We start from the raw sequence: 19,057 nt of genomic DNA, 5'->3' as shown, positions 1-19,057 counted from the left end.
AAACTCAATCAATGACAAGTGATCATCCCAATTTCCTTTGAAGTCAATTACAAATCCCTCAACATATACTCCTAAGTCTGAATAGTATGCTCAGCTTGACCATTGTTTTGAGGATAAAAAGCTATACTAAGCTTAACTTCAGTACCAAGACCTTATTGGAATGATCTCCAAAATTGAGATGTAAATTGAATACCTTGATCTGAAATGATAGATATTAGAACACCATGAATCTTAACCAACTCTCAACGTAAAGTTTAGAATAATCCTCATTGAATAAGAAGTCTTAACAGGAAGAAAATGTGCCGACTTAGTCATTTGGTCAACAATACCCTAGATCGAACCATGTTGCCTACGGTACAAGTCAAATATGTAATGAAGTCCATATTCAAGTCTTCCCACTTCCAAGTAGAAATTTCAATTTCTTGAGTTAACCCTCTTAGTTTTTGATGCTCAACCTTCACTTCTTGACTATTTGGATACTTATCCATAAGCTCCGCAATATCCTTCTTCATGTTATTCCACTAATACACTTCCCTCAAATCTTGATATATTTTTGTAGAACCTGGATAAATAGAATACTGCGAGCTATGAACTTTGGACAATATTATTTCCCTCAATCCATTAACATTGGGAACACATAGTCGGGCTTGATATTTAAGAACACCATCTCCCCCTTGGGAGAAAGCCTCAATGACTTTTTTGGCATTTTCTTTTCTTCAACTAAACCAAAGTCAGTTCATTATTTTGCTTTGCCTTCACATTTGATACAAGTGATGATTCAAAATAATTTTGTACAATAACACCACCATCCTCAGAATCAACCAATCCAATACCTAAATGAGCTAGCCTATTAACATCATGAACTAACTCCTTCTTTTCATCCTCAACATGGGAAATGAAATTCATGGACAGCAAACTAAGAGCATCGGCAACCATATTTGCTTTTTTGGATGGAACAACATACTCATCATAATCCTTCAATAACTCAAGCCATATTATTTGCCGAAGGGTCTAATTCTTTTGGTTAAACAATGCTACAAACTCTTGTGATTAGTAAATTCATCAATATGGACACCATAAAGATAGTGTCTTCAAATCTTTAAATCAAACACAACTGCCTCTAACTCCAAATTATAAGTTGGATAGTTCTTTTCATGCAACTTGATTTCCTAGAATCATATGCAATCACTTTACCACTTTGCATCAAAACACAACCAAGACCAATCCTTGAAGCATTAAAATATATCACAAAACCATCGAACCCTTCTGGTAAAGTAACATTGGAGCGAAAGTAAGTCGATTCTTCAACTCTTGGAAGCTTTTGTCACACACTCGGATCATTGAAATTTTTCCTTCTTTTGAATCAAATTAGTCATGGGCGATGCAATGAAAGAAAATTCTCCCATAAATCATCTATAATAACCGACTACGCCCAAGAAACTTTGACTATAGGAAGGAGATAAAGGTATAGGCCAATTATTTACCATCTTGGTCTTCTAAGGATCAACCATAATACCTTTACTGAAAATAATATGTCTAAGGAAAGAAACCGACCTCAACCAAAAACCACATTTGCTAAACTTAGCAAATAATTGATGATCCATGAGAACTTGCAAGACAATCCTCAAATGATAGGCCTGTTATCCTCACTCTGAGACTAGACCAAAATATCATCAATGAACACAATAACAAATATATCCAAATATTGCTTAAATACCCTATTCATCAAATCCATAAAAGTTGAAGGAGCATTTGTTAGTCAAAAAGACATAACCAAAAATTCAAAGTGACCATACTAAGTTCTAAATGCCATCTTTGGAATGTCACCTTCCCTTACTCGAAGTTATGATAACCCGATCAAAGATTAATTTTTGAGAAATAACTTGCTCCTTGAATTTGATCGAACAAGTCATCAATCCTTGGAATGGAATACTAATTCTTTATTGTGACCTTGTTCAATTGTAGATAGTTAATACACATACAAAAAAACCATCTTTATTCCCAAAAAAGAGAATCGAAGAACCCAGGGAGAGATATGCGGTCTAATAAAACCCTTATCTAACAAATCTTTTAACTAATTTATTAACTCGTTAAGTTCCGCTGGAGCCATTCAGTAGCAAGGGATAGAGATAGGCTGGGTATCAAGAAGAAGATTAATACCAAAGTCTATTTTTCTTTCAGGAGGAATACTCGAAAGATCATCAGGAAACACTTCCAAAAATTCATTAACAATCAAAACTGGAACAAATGTAGGAGCTTCAAAATTCATAGCCTTAACCCGCACTAGATTGTAAATGCAATCTTTAAAAATCATTTTTTGAGTTTTAAGGCACGAGATGAATTAACCGTTAAAAACAGAATTGTTATATTTACATTCTAAGAATGGATCATTTGGAAATTAAAACTTAACCACTTGGTTTTTATAATCAATAAAGGCATAACATGCATGAAGCCAATCCATACTAAGAAAAATATCAAAATCGGTCATATCAAGCTCTAACTGAGGTGATTTTATAGAAACCTATAAGTAGAAAATTTCAATAGAGTCTGTTGACCAAAATTGAATCACCAACAGGAGTACAAACCGAAAAAGGCTAACTAATTACATTTTGATTGAGTTATTCTAATAAGATCTCAATACCAATATCAAATTTCATGGCAAGATTAGGAGTAACAAAAGATAGAGTAGCATATGCATCTAACAATACATAAACATCAAACAAAAATACTCACAACATACCATTCCCTACATCGAGAGGATCCGCCAACTCCTGACGAGTCTATAGAGCATAAAATTTATTCTCGCACTGACCACCACTAGAACTTGAACTAGTATCATGCTGAGCCAATCAACCACCAGTAGTAGTTAGAGAATGACCATCTCCACCTATAGTAGAAATCGAAGGATAATCTTTCACTTGATGACCCATCTTGCCACACCCAAAGCATGCACCTGAACCTGCCAACTTGCTTATACGAGCTCTAGAGTTGGCAACCACGAATAGAGCATATTTAGAAAATTGAGTGAATATCATGGAATACTCTCTTACACTCATATTACCTTATCTTAAGTTGATGAACTCTTGGACCCTAGTTTCCCTCAACTCCAATGGAAAGAAACGATCAAGGAAAGCACTCTTGAACTCTTCCCAATAAATTGGTCCCACATCTCTAGCCCTTTTACCATTGAATTGTTCATACAAAATATGTGAAACTCTCTTAAGTTGATAAGCGGCCAAATCTGTCCTCTCTACTGGTGCCACTCTCATGATATCTACTATCCTATAAATGCAATCAACAAACTATTATGGATCCTCATCCACCTTCAAACCATGGAATCCGCAAAGGTTCGTGCAAGTGAATTCACGAACTATACTAGCCGTTGTACCCATATTTGGTTTCACAAAAGCAACTACATCTCGATTAATTTGTGTCGCCATAGCTTAGGCAAGCACTTGGAAAGCCGATCAAAATTCATCATGAGAGACTTGTTCATCTAGAGGATCATTAGGAACTTGGGTAGCATGTTGCTCATCATTCACATTAGCATTGGCATTTCTTCGGACGTAAGCAATTCATGGAGGCATGATTCTGTAATCATAAAGAACAAGCGTTAGAAGGAAAACTTAGGGAGTTTGACTCTATCCTACGATATAATAAAGATGAAAGAAGTGAAGTTTCCTAAAATGCCTCATAGCCTCCTATTCATATATTTGGCGCATTTCAAACCAATGAACAAGACTATACTTGACGCTGCATGTCAGACACCCTAGGACCCTTGAACCTGGCTCTAATACTAAGTTTTATCATGATCCAAGCTAGGCTTTAGTTGTGACACAACGATTAGAATTATGAAGAACTATAACCAAGCCTCTTTAGAATACATAGCATGACAATTCAAAATATTGAATATAAAATAAACTTGAAATGAAGAAATAGTCTCAAACATAGAAATCTCAAAATAATGAGAATTTGACAATAAAAGTCAAAATGAACTAAGCATACTCATAGAGTCTAGAAATGCCTCTACTACTTAGATAGGCCATAGGAAAAGACCTTTCCCACCAAAACATAAAGAAAGTAAGATAGTTTGAAAAAAATAAAAGACATAGTGGGTTCACCTTCAAATCATGAGGACTCACCAAACTAGAAAAGTGGAGTAGATCGCCAACTAACCACATGGAGGAGCGGGAACGATGTGACCTATATTATGATATAATAAAGAAAAAATTATGTGTTAGTATATATAATGTACTAAGTATCTTAGAAATATGCATAATCATGAATAAACGAACATAATAGGAATGAACATATAATGCATGACCAAATATATTTCTATGCATGAAGTAAAACATATATAAAAAATATTTAATATGGTCAATGAACCAAGAAACCTTCATTTAAGAGCTTAAAAGAAAATATAGTCATTTTATGGGATATTAACCTTAACCGACATTTAAGACCATGTAAGCTATAACATGAAATTTTATGTAACTCTCATATCGAGAAGAGAGAGGCCATTTTCCTAGGTAGACTCCGTATCAAAATCATCATGATGTGTTATATGTGGATTCACTAGCTAGGCCAATCAAGGCAACCTACAGGGCAAACATAGTTTGGGACTAGGGGTTGCTACTACAGACTCCCTTACCAAGTCTCCACCACAAAGTCCTCTCTTTTTCAAGTTAATCCCAATGGAATAGTAAATCATTAACATTAGAAAAGGCAAACATTTACCAATCCACATTCATAAAATATATCATAAGAATTGCCCTTTAAAAAATCGTGATCATAACATACTTAATTGAGACACTTACCTTTCTAAACATCTAAATCACGATTTCTTCATATTGTGAGAAAACCTTTCAAAATTCATTCATTCATACTTGAAAGCATACTTGAAACATAGTTTATAGCTTTTCATAAATCATTCATAACTTCATGATCATAAATTCATAATTCATAATTGAAAATCATAGCATTATGCATGGTCCAGCTGAAATCAATTTAAAATTATGTATCGTAGTAATTACCCCCCTCACCCCCCCCCCCCCAAATCATTTTTCGCATTTTGTGCACTTTTTGTGTTGATGTGACACCAACCAAGTAAGTTGGTTGTGTTTCTGCACACGAATCTGCCACGTCAATAGACAATTTTTTTTATTTTTTAGGTTTTTGATTCCTTTTAAATCTTCTTATTTTCTTTATCTTGTATTTAAATTAGGTTAATACAAATAATTTTTAAAAAAAATCCTTTTTTTAAACCTTTTCAATTTTTTTAACCTTCATTCAATGTCTTTTATCATTTATTCTTCAATTGATTTTATTTACTTTTTTTATTTTCTTTATCTTTCCTTTTGATTTGATTTCAAATTTACTTCAAAATGCCTTGTACATAAAATAAGTTAATATCAAATGGATATCAAAATAAGTAAAAAAAAAATCAAAGTAAACATAAAAAAGAATTAAAACGTTAAAATTAAAGGACATTTTTTAATTATTTTTAAAAAAATCCACATAATTTCTTCAAAATAATTAAAAGTGAAAAGATAAGAAATTAATGAAATAAAAAAAATCATTAAAGTGAGAAAGAAATTAAAATAAATATTTTATATAGAAAGAAATTAAAATAATTAAATATATATAAGTTTTCATCTCAATAATTATGTGCACTAACTAATTATAAAGTAATAATTTGTCATGATCCAAAAATCGAGGTCATGATGGCACATGATACGCCCAAACATACACTTCAATTAAGAAGTATAAAGTGGTCTATCTCAAATATAGAACCCCAGTAGGTTGGGGTCGAACCCATAGGGAATGCGGAGGAAATAAGTCTACTGGCACTTAAACTCAGTTGTAATCAATATTTCCTAACAATAAACATACGTAAAGTAAATGGATGGATTTTGTCATTTCATTAAGTAAATGTTCTCAATAATATAGTAAAATAGACTTAAGGTTGTTAAACATATGAAATGTTAACTAGGACTGTGTTCCCCATGACATGTAACTCAATAATCATTAGGTATTAGTGATATCGTATCAATGTGTCGCATGCAAAATCTAGCAAGTTATGTACATCTAAATACCTCCTAATCCTAATCATATGATGGGACAAGGCCTCCGTCGTACCCCTGAACAAATAAATGTATACATACGAGGATCGGTACCACCAAGCTAGGCTCCAGAACAGTGGAGCACTCCCAACATAGCTGAGTGGAAATCCTAAGCTGATGGATCTCCAAAATGCGTACATGTACTTGCGGGCATGAAACGCAGTCCCTCAAAGAAAGGGGGTCAGTACGATACATGTACTGAGTAAATAAAGCATAAAACATCATAACTGAGACAACAACTGAAATAGGGATGAAGGAAAACAAGTATAATAGTTAACAATTACTATGCCTGCACCTTATAAAATGAGGGCATGTACATCCTCCTCATATACCATACTCAGTCCACTGTGGAGCTCGGTGTTATCACATCATCGTATACGGCATCATTCCATTATATACGATATCATCTCATATATTATAAATACATCATTATGTTTTCACATGCATGCCTATCTATCGTATCTGACCCTTTAGTGAGGAACTCGGTGAAAGAGTAGAGTACATATCTTACCGCACCCGACCCATTATGGGACTTGGTTCCATTACTACATAGTAAAATATGTCGAGGAACATTTGGCCCGATTCATAATTTAAAATAATGTTGAGAAACGTATGGCCCAATCTATATTTTCATCATATCATCATATATATATATATCTGGCTTGGGACTCGTTGAATAACATTATCACATACGGCGTCATCATATGCTTCACTTCATCATACACGATATTTCATCATTGTATACTTCATACATATATATATATATATATATATATATATATGTATATATTAATATATATATATCCGACCCGGGACTCGGTGAAGGAGTAGTAAAGTTGTGCACGATAACGTTCCCGGCTCCTCAATGGGACTCGGAGGAAGATGGGATACAGCGTGTACGAGTAGAGTAGTAAGAAACCATATGCAACTTAAATCATCATCTAAGAATCAATAAAATAGTCAAGTGAACCGTCACTTGAAGACCAGAGTAGTAATCATCTTGAGTACCGTCTAAACATCGTTAGGGATCATGCCAACTGGAGTCTCAGAAATCGTAGACGTGTATTGAGATAAAGCTAAACAGCTTATGGAATTAGAGACGTTTGTTATCGTAGAGACCTTAGGAATAGGAGATTATGCATTCAATTACTCTTCATCAAATAGGAGACTCGAGGGTCATAGTTCAACTACTTTGAGAACTTCAATGAATAATGGTCATGAGTTATACTCGGAGCTCATAAATGGAATTATTCTCAAAGCGTATTTCATATTTCATAACATTTAAAGGTTAGTAAGGATCATGCATCATGTTCAGGACTAGTGAATGGAATTACCCCAACGCTCATATTATTCATCACTTACATCTAAGACATGCCAAAAGAAAGAAGGGACAGCTTTAAACATGCCAAGAGAAAGAAGGTAGCTTCACATATTTAACATGAAAGCAATACTAAGTTTAATAACATTTTATTTTCCAATTTCCAACTCTACACCCAATTATTCATAGGAATCATTCCCTTGTCCTTTTCCCTCGACTAGTTTATTACAAGTTCCGAAGTTACTGGAAATCGGGCAACATCTCCCCTGTAACTTGCCCTATACAACTGCTAATCTTAGAATCCATATTACCAACAATAACCAGAACCTATATATACAATCAAATCACTTCAACATTACTCAATACAACTCCAAACAACTAGCTCAAAACTACGATACCAAAATAGAGTTTTTAACCTTTATTTTGTAAAACCTTTAACAATACAAAATGGAGGGTCATGTGGATGAAACAAGAAGTACCCACACCCATTTTTGAACACTTTACATCCTTGAATCACGCCACCAACCAGCTGCAACCACAGCATCATAATCACAACACACTACTCGACTTCGATTTAACTATAACGACTTCAATTTAGTTTGTTTCTAACGTCAAGCATCCTTATACAAGTTTTCCACTTCCAGACTCATTTAAGACATTTAATATACTGCATAACAACATCATAAACTCCAATTTGAAAGGGAAAACATTACCTTGCCTGAAACTCGCCAAAACTCACCTTGAAAGTTCTTTTAATGCGGATAAAATTTTGTGGCTATTTGTTAACCTTTTGGTGCTGCTCCAAACCATAAATTTACATTAATAAAACCTTCATACCATCATGTTATACCTTGTATAATTAATTCACGGAATGAAATCGGAAAACTTACCTCTTTTTCCTCTACAAATTCGTAGCCTCTCTCTCTAGCTTAGGGTTTCTCTTCTCTTTTTTTTCTCTAGAGTTTTCTTGAACTTAGGAGATAAGAATGACTTTTCTTGATAAGGATGATCATAAAACATATATATATAGTCCACCTTAGGAGGTAACACGTGTTAACCCCTGAGTGGTGACACGTGTCAATCCCTCATTGGGCCAACACACCACCTCCTCCAACCACGTGCTGCCATATGGCATGTGGGTCCACCCCTATATCCAGATGCTTCCATGTGGCATTTCTAGCTTCTGCCACATGGCACTCTCTCATGCTGCCACGTGTCACCTTCTTTTCTCCCTTATGGGTTCGTAATCTCATCTTATTTTACGAATCTATGTAATCCTTGCTACGTAAGCTTGGTATGTACTCAAGTAACTTAAGTATGTAAGATTTCCAAGTGGGTAGCTTACGTAAGTAAGTCAAGTCCTACGACTCATTACTTGGCCTCCAACTCCTTCCAGATTCTTATAATCATATTTCCAATCTTTCTTACTATGGGGTGTCACATTCTCCCTTCCTTAGAGTTGTTTGGTAGCGTTATAGATTATCCGGCTCGCATGGTAACTTCTAAGAGGACAAAACTTAAGAATCTTTCAAGAAACTTAAGAAGCTTAAGAAGCGTTCCAAGGTACAAAAGTACGGGGTATAACATCCTTCCCCCCTTTAGAACATTCGTCCTCGAATGTGAACCAAAACCTTCCTCAAGATATTGTACAGACCATATGGAGAGTTTTTATGTTCCATTACAATAACATATACTTTCATCGAGCAATAAATATTAGAATTCCAAAGGTTGGGATTACCTGTAGACACAGGGAATAGGTACGGATACTTGTGATTCATTTCCTCTTCAGCGTCCCAGGTCACTTCTTCACAATTTTCATTTTGCCTCAACACCTTGATGGAAACAACGTCCTTAACTCACAACTTCCTACTCCACTGATCCAGGATGGCGATAGGTTGCTTCTCGTTATTTCAGATTCATCCATGGTCCTTTACTCAAATTTGGCTCTAATTTTCCTATTGCATGTTACATTACATTTCCATCTCTCTAATAATGTGCGAAGGCACTCAACTTGGCCCAAGATTTACCTTAGCGTCGTTTCGCTAGTCTTTAGGTTCCACCTTGCCCTCTTCTCTTTTATCTTACAACCGATATCAGGGTAGATCTTTAGTTCAACCATGACCATGTCATTTCTGGTCATTTGATTTAACTTCCCTTTTGTATTTCTATGTAACGGACCCAAAATATCATAACTCATTTTCCTGGTCCATCTTGCTTCACATATCGCCTTCACACTAGAACTTGCTCGCGCTGGCGCTATTTTGTCCTACCCTTTTTCCTTCTTTTAAGTACTCTTTCGTCTCCTCATTTCCTACCATAGGATATTTTCTATTCTTTCTCCTTTTCACTTGTATGTCACATCTCAGCGGCCAACAACTCTGTTGCCATATCTTAATCTTTACTCAACCATGGCCTTACTACCCTTTACACGGTCCTTAGATCGCTCAGTCTTACTCTTTTATTGTATTCACCCCTTTTGTATGCACCTATCCATTAGGGTCTCTGCTAATGGTTCTCTACACGGTCTCAGATATCATGGCTTCTATCTATTTATTGTTGGCCTTCAGCCCTTTCTAACTCATGCCCGCATGGGATCTCGCTTAAAGTTTAAGCATTCCCATTAACATATGATAGTGTCAGTTGACTTCATCTCACACTTGTATTTCTCTTGTCCACTTCCCCCCTTTAGGGTGTACCCATGTCATCCTCTGTTTATTTTCAACTATTCATACGCATATGATTCTATTCCAACACATTTGACATACTGCACCATATCTACACCTTTTGTTAGATAATTTATACTTTAGGTTGCCCTAGTAAGAAATCTTAATACAACCATGGAGTGCTTAGAATTCTCGATAACTAGTACCCAATCTAGTCCAAGTACTGGTATACGAGTCATATAATTAATGTAGTAGTTTATTTAGAGCCACATTCCTCTCTTCCCTACCAGTGATTAGCTAGCGCCCCTAATCGTTTCAACTTCTCCATTCGGAAGTACTTGTACTCCAGTGACCCGTGTTTCTAGCTCTGCTATAACACTATCTCTATCCCTGTGAATACCACTTGTTCCTCTTAATGGACTCGCAATGCATCAATGGTTTTGTAGAGCTACCCCCCTCATCCTTGAGGGGTCTTTATATTTGCCACGGCGGAATCACATATCCACAATACTTCCTTATATCTCATAAGTGTTTATCCTTGTTGGGTACCTGAGGTTAAATTCCAATTCCTTTCATTCCCGTGTCAATTTCACTTTAATACTGGTCTTATCTTCTCGCATTTTCATACTACACCATCCATTTGTAGTTGTTTATTCCCTTTTTCATCCGACACTAGTACTTAATTGATCACGTCTATCTAAAGTGCTCCCGGTAGTAGTCCTTCTACTCTTCCAGTACATAGCTATTTTTTGTGCCCGAGGAGTTTCATGTTACCCCTATATCCTTGGGAAAATCATTCTTTGTTATCACCTACCCTTCTGAATCCTTCTAGTATGTTATCCAATATATGAAGCACATGAATTTGGATAGCCCATAAGTTCATGTCTTCCGTCCACAAGTTATTTTGGTCGCTTAATAACCAATAAAAGATTACCATAAAGCATTCTTCGACCACTACTAGAAGGAAATTAAAATCCAATAAGCACCACAATACTTTTTATTGTTTAACTCGTATGGTTTTCCTCTAGGTTCATTCTTGAGTCGTGAAAAACTTATCTAATTCACCACTAATGGTTGGTGGTTTTGTACCTTCCCACAAGAGTGGAACCCAATTGCTGGACACTTTTCCCTCCAACAGGAGTTTTCTTCTAAACTAAAACTTCCTAAATAAACATGGGGGGCCCTTACCAATAACACGGAGGGTACCCCTACAGCTTTAATTCATCATGATAAGGTACTCAGTATCAACTTCCAGACCATATGATGAACCTGTATCTCATTCCCTTTTTATTCCAAAAAAACATTTCGGTAGAGTTTCCTCTATATTCCTTCCTATCCCAAACCTGCACTCAGGAATACCAGCAATGCCATGCAAGGCCAACGTATATATACATCCATATCATATCATATCACAACCATAACGCCTCACAAGGCCAATATATACATAGGTTTATCTTATATTACAGCCACGCAGGGCTTCCTACCTTAAGCTGAAACCAAACTGACAAATTGCCCCATATAGCCAACAAAACTATACCTATCACTCTCCTACTTGTAGTCGATCAGTTCCCAGTTCGACCCGGTAACCTAAAAGGTGAAGTATGCTCTCCGCCTCTATCAAGTTGTCATTTGCTTGTCTGTCCCTCATCGTCTTCCTCGCTTGAATCCAAAATACATCGATAGCCAGGTAATTCTTGGTTCACCAATGACCAAGATAGAGGGCTAGAATATGTCATAACACTTACTGTAGGAGATGGCCTAACGTAGTGCTCGGTCTTAAGAGCAGCTGGCGTGGCTTTTGGAATCACTTCCCTAATCATCAGATGCTCTGGGGAACCTGTCATTGGGCCCTTTAAGGGATCGGTCTCCATAACATAATCAGGTTCTTAGGAGGGATCAATCTCAATCGAATAACTGGGGCTCTGCCTGCTTGGTCCTGGAGCCTGAGGTCCCATATGTACCCTGGGGCCTTCTCCGCACCCCCTCTACTATCTAGAGCTGGTCTCTTCATTTTCCACTACAGCCTGTACCCACCTGCAAGAAAGGAGGTCAAAAACAAGCTTCATTTACAAGTATGGCCGCACACATAGTAGTCTGATAGGGAGGGCTTATCCTGATAGACAGCTCTATCGCACGATCTAAGACAAGAAAGAAAGGTAACATCTTAAATGTCTTATAGCCTCCTATTTATAGATTTGGTGCACAACACACCGATAAATAGGACTCTACTAGACACGGTCTGTAGACATTCTGAGGACCAAACAGCTCTAATACAATTTTTGTCATGACCCAACCCCGTAGACCGCGACTCTTGCCCAAGTTGGACACCCATACGTCCTCTTAGTCCCAACTAGCATATTAGCAGAATAAACAAACGTAGAAAGCAAATGAGGCTGCTAGATAGCACACGAATGTAGATGTAGCGCACAAAGGCCGTTAAGGCCGTCCCGGAACACCAAAGCCCAAAACACATATACCGACCCCACAAAACATATACAGAACCCACAATACAAGTCCACAGACCTCTACAGAATGATAGCCTAATCATATGACGGGACAGGGCCTCTGTCGTACCCCTGAACAAACAAATATATACATAAGAGGACCGGTACCAACAAGCTAGGCTCTTGAACAGTGGAGCACTCCTAACATAGCTGAGTGAAAATCCTAAGCTGGTGGATCTCCAAAATGCGTACTTGTACCTGCGGGCATGAAAAGCAACCCCCCGAAGAAAGGGGGTCAATACGATATATGTACTGAGTAAATAAAGCATAAAGCATCATAACTGAGACAACAACTGAAATAGGGGTGCAGGAAAACAAGTATAACAGTTAATAATTATTATGCCTGCACCTTATGAAATGAGCGCATGTACATCCTCCTCATATACTGTACTCGTCCCACTGTGGGGCTCGGTGTTATCACATCATCGTACTCGGCATCATGCCATCGTATACGGCATCATCTCATATGTTACAAATACATCATTATGTTTTCACATGCATGCCTATTTATCATATCCGGCCCTTTAGTGAGGAACTCGGTTAAAGAGTAGTATATATAACATACCACACCCGGCCCATTATGGGACTCGATGCCATTATCAAATAGTAAAATATGTCGATGAACGTTCAGCCTAATCCATAATTTAAAATAATATCGGGGAACGTATGACCCGATCTATATTTTTATCATATCATCGTATATATATATCCAGCCCGAGACTCGGTGAATAACATCATCACATATGACGTCATCGTATGCTTTACTTCATTATATACGATATTTCATCATTGTATACTTCATATATATATATATATATATATATATATATATATATATATATATCCAGCTTGGAACTCAGTGAAGGAGTAGTAAAGTTGTGCACGATAACGTTCTCGGCCCCTCTATGGGACTCGGAGGAAGATGGGCTACAGCATGCACGAGTAGACTAGTGAGAAATCATATGCAACTTAAATCATCATCCAAGAATCAATGAAACAGTCAAGTGAACCATCACTTGAAGACCAAAGTAGTAATCGTCTTGAGTACCTTCTAAACATCGTTAGGGATTATGTCAACTAGAGTCTCAGGAATCGTAGACGTGTATTGGGACAAAGCTAAATAGCTTATGAAGTTAAAGACGTTTGTCATCATAGAGACCTTAGGAATAGGAGCTTATGCATTCAATTACTCTTCATCAAATAGGAGACTCGAGGGTCATAGTTCAACTACTTTGAGAACTTCAACATTCAGAAGTGAATAATGGTCACGAGTTATACTCGGAGCTCATAAATAGAATTATCCTCAAAGCTTACTTCACATTTCATAACATTTAAAGGTGAGTAAGGATCATGCATCATGTTCAGGACTAGTGAATAGAATTCCCCAACGCTCATATTATTCATCACTTATATCTAAGACATGCCAAAAGAAAGAAGGGACAGCTTTACATTCCTATGCCACAAACATGCCAAGAGAAAGAAGGTAGCTTCACATACCTCTTATGGATTACCCTTAACCACGTTCGCCTCGTCGTCTTTTGAACCTATTTAACATGAAAGCAATACTAAGTTTAATACCATTTCATTTTCCAATTTCCAACTCGACACCCAAGTATTCATAGGAATCATTCCCTTGTCCTTTTCCCACGATTAGTTTATTACTAATTCCAAAGTTACTGGAAATCGGGCAACATCTCCCCTGTAACTTGCCCTATACAACTGCTAATCTTAGAATCCATATTACCAACAATAACCAGAACATATATATACAATCAAATCACTTCAACATTACTCAATACAACTCCAAACAACTATCTCAAAACTACGATACCAAAATAGAGTTTTTAACCTTTATTTCGTAAAACCTTTAACAATACAAAATGGAGGGTCATGTGGATGAAACAAGAAGTACCCACACCCATTTTTGAACACTTTACATCCTTGAATCACGCCACCAACCAGCTGCAACTGCAGCACCACAATCACAACACACTACTCTACTTCGATTTAACTATAACGACTTCAATTTAGTTTGTTTCTAACGTCAAGCATTCTTATACAATTTTTCCACTTCAAGCCTCATTTAAGACATGTAATATACTTCATAACAATATCATAAAATCCAATTTGAAAGGTAAAACCTTACCTTGCCCAAAACTCGCCAAAACTTGCCAAAACTCGCCTTGGAAGTTCTTTTAGCGCGGCTAAAACTTCGTGGCTGTTTGTTAACCTTTTGGTGATTCTACAAACCATAAATTTACATTAATAACACCTTCATACCATCATGGTATACCTTATATAATTAATTCACGGAAGAAAATGAGAAAACTTACCTCTTTTTCCTCTCTAAATTCGTAGCCTCTCTCTATAGCTTAGGGTTTCTCTACTCTTTTTTTTCTCTAGAGTTTTCTTGAACTTAGGAGATAAGAATGACTTTTCTTGATAATTATAATCATAAAACATATATATATAGTCCACGTTAGGAGGTAACACGTGTCAACCCCTGAGTGGTGACATGTGTCAATCCCTTATTGGGCCAACACACCACCTCCTCCAACCACGTGCTGCCATATGGCATGTGGGTCCACCCCTATATCCAGATGCTTCCATGTGGCATTTCTAGCTTCTACCATGTGGCACTCTCTTATGCTGCCACGTGTCACCTTCTTTTCTCCCTTATGGGTTCGTAATCTCATCTTATTTTACGAATCTATGTAATCCTTGCTACGTAAGCTTGGTATGTACTCAAGTAACTTAAGTATGTAAGATTTCCAAGTGGGTAGCTTACGTAAGTAAGTCAAGTCCTACGACTCATTACTTGGCCTCCAACTCCTTCCAGATTCTTATAATCATATTTCCAATCTTTCTTACTATGGGGTGTCACATTCTCTCTTCCTTAGAGTTGTTTGGTAGCGTTATAGATTATCCGGCTCGCATGGTAACTTCTAAGAGGCTTACGACCTTCCATGAAACTTAAGAACCTTTCAAAAAACGTAAGAAGCTTAAGAAGCATTCCAAGGTATAAAATTATGGGGTATAACAACCTTCCGGTCTCAGAGTGCATTACCAACTAACCCTTGTTTTTTATCTTTAAAGACTATCCTCTCTCGGGCTCAAGTTCTTAAATGAAGGTTTAGACTTCAAATCTCTATTGTAGTTTTCTTTTTCTAATAACTAACCCTCTCCCGAGAAAGTAATGAATACATTCGATTTTTAATGTGTGCATTCGTTAAAAAGAAAACAAGATGAACAAAACTACAATGCAATGCTAAACACTTAACGACAATCACCTATACATTTGCCTAATATATTATTATGTCATGGTTTCCACAACCCTAGTTATGGGGTTTAGCTACTCATATTCACAAGGACTAAATCAAGAATCAATATAGAATTCATAAGATAGTACTCACATTTACGCACAAGTAAACCTTGAATCTCAAGATGAAGAACGAATCAAGAACGAACAAAAGATTAGATTGCCTATTTGAATCTTAAAAAGTAGTCGAAGTATGTTCTCACAATGTTCACAATACTCAAAAGGCAGTCCAAACACATAATTGTGTGCCCTTCAAAAGAAAGCCTAAATGGGGTATTTATAGAAGTAAAAACCAAATAGGAAAACTTAAGATGGGCCAAGTTCACGAGTGTTCTTAGCCGTATAGATGCCTCGTGGTCTTTGACTTGGCTTTCAGATGATTTTGTTCATACCCCCTACATGGGCACCCTCATGATCTATGAAGAGCTTCATGATCCTCGAAGGGCCTCGTATAAGCCCCTCTATGATTTTCCTCTGTTAATTCTCATGCCTCACATTCACAATCCCTGAACACTTGCACGAACTGTATTGGGCTCTTCTAAATGCACTTTGGATAATTCCTTAGGTTTCATCAGAGCTCCTTTAATAGTCAAGTCCCATGATCTATGATGGAATCCATGGCCCGTCAAGGGTCCCATGGAGTTTTACTTGGCGCAACTTCTTTGCATCTTCTTAGCATGTAACCTTCAACAGTCATCATCCATGGGTCGTATATGGCTTCACGGCCCATGGTGGCATTCGTGGTCATCAGCTTCAATGGTTTTTTAGCAGATTTGCTATTCCATGGGCTCAACTTAATTTTCCTACATATTAAACACAAAACCACATAATGTCTACAGAAAATATGCTTGGAACTCATGATAATTCATTCTTTTAAACGTCAAACGTGTCGTAAATATGTGACACATCAACACCCTCAACTTAGAACCATTGTTTTTCCTCAAGAAATGACACAAAATAAGTCAATATGATGCGTAAACACAAATGGCTATAATAAGACATATAGCAGCCTACACATAAAACTATGACCCCCTTCTTAAACAAACTCAACTATGCAATGCAGTGACAGTCCAACTAACTCGCAAGGATCTATTTATGACATTGCACTACTCACAATCAATCAAGCCTATGTAAATAACAATGTACTAGCCAATATAGCAACTCAATAGTATAATCACATTGTCCTCACCACAAGGAAGTTTCTCACACGGTATATATAAATGAAATAAAGACTAAAACGAACTCACTCACACTCGCAAATGAAGTTCAATCAATGCACATGTACAGACCATAGGCTTGCCCTTATTTTCTATACTTCAACTTTTAAACAGCTCTTTTAGGATCACATTAGGACTTTCTTTTCTTGTAACGTAGGCTCGAGCTCGGGTAAGATACATTCATGATTTAAGTGACTATTTTGCCCCTTCATGATGCTACTTTGACTTATCTACTTCTTTCTCAACCACAAAACTAGTTCATCCCTTTTGCTTTCTTTATTTGCGTACGTGTGCGATTTTTGCTTTTGCTTTTTTTTAAGTGCTTTTATCATTGCAATTTGAATTTTCTGATGCATTACACTTGTTCTTTCATTTCTTTAGCCACCACACCCCATTGTTATTCTTTTCCTCTCATCCCATCTCATCACACAACTCTTTTCATACCCTAGATTTTTGGCTTCTCTCGATAGTATCCATCCTAAACATAGGCTTTTAGCCTGAGTTGAGGTGCACATTGTCCTTAGAGGAACCAAAGCAAAGATAAAGGTCTACAGTCAGACAAGGAAGGTGAATTGTGTTATTTCAAAGAAAGGTCTTTTTCAGTTTCAAACTTTTGGTTCAAAGGGTCCAATTTCATTTGGTTGGTTATTTTTAGGCTAAGTGACCCATTTTCAACAACGGCCTATGTTCCTTTCCTAATCGAGCTATCCAATTATTTCAATAAGACTAACCAGGCAAGTTCTAGCTTATAGATGCATTGTTCGAACTAGGTATTTCAACTCACATACACGGCACATATGTTGCATTATTCAGCACTAATCAACACAATTATGTTCTAGCTAGTATGATTGATAAGTCAATATCTACAATGTCCTATTAAGATCCTGACAAGTCAATTTTCACAGTTCAGATACAATCACATAGTATTTCAAAAATAATTCAATTGGGATTCTTTTTTGTTCATTTCAAAGCATTCATTGTCACAGGCTACACTATACTTTTATAGACAATTGTATTTACACAGAAATAATTTAAATATACTAGTTCTACTCGATATTATGCTTGATAGAAAAGAAACATAGCAACAAAAATTCTCAAGTGGCAAGGATGCCCCACCCCCATCAAAAGGTTATACATTTTCCCCTAATGCACATTGAAACTCTTGAAAGTAAAACAAGGAAAGTGATCATACATATGATTCCTTAGGCATCAGTCGGTGGGTTTGAAGTGGTACCAGCACAATGCAGGTTACTTGACTACTCAGACTTCATCAAGTTTCCACATGGGTTGCCTCTCATGAAATGCCTGATTTAACGTCGTGGTACGATATCATTAATATTTACTATTTTTCATTCTTGGGTTCTAAATGGTGTCGCTGGATAGTGTGCCATTCTTTCTCTGATTCAAAGTAACCTACAATTTTCCCATTTGATTCTCCAACTATTTGATAGAAGTAGAGTGTAAATCCACCAACTAACTCATTTTGGACATGTCACCTTTTAATTCTTTGACACCAACTTCTGTAGATTCAAACATTTATAGCACCTTAGCCAATATCTTTCATTCTCGTGCTACTGGTTCTAGTTTTGACCTGATCTTTGTTTCCAAGAGGCACATAGATACCGCTTCTATCATTTTTGTAGTTATGCTTGTTCTGCTAATTTTCTTTATTGCATTTTTCTGCCCTGTCATAGTATATATCCCTCTGATAGTTCTAACCATGGTTTCTCGAACTATAATCTTGGAAATCCCCTAGTTAGTCAAGTACTTTTCTTGCTAATCGAGGTTGAACTCTAGCTTATCATACATGTTTGCACCCGTAAATGCATTCACCTTCTCAACACATCCAGATAGAAAGCGCTTAATAAGTAAATTCATTTGGGTTTTGATGTGGGCCATATCCTTGTCTCGCTC

This window comes from Solanum dulcamara, chromosome 12 (assembly GCF_947179165.1).
Source record: "Solanum dulcamara chromosome 12, daSolDulc1.2, whole genome shotgun sequence".
In the NCBI taxonomy this organism is placed as follows: domain Eukaryota; kingdom Viridiplantae; phylum Streptophyta; class Magnoliopsida; order Solanales; family Solanaceae; genus Solanum; species Solanum dulcamara.
Note: the sequence above shows the minus strand (reverse complement) of the source record.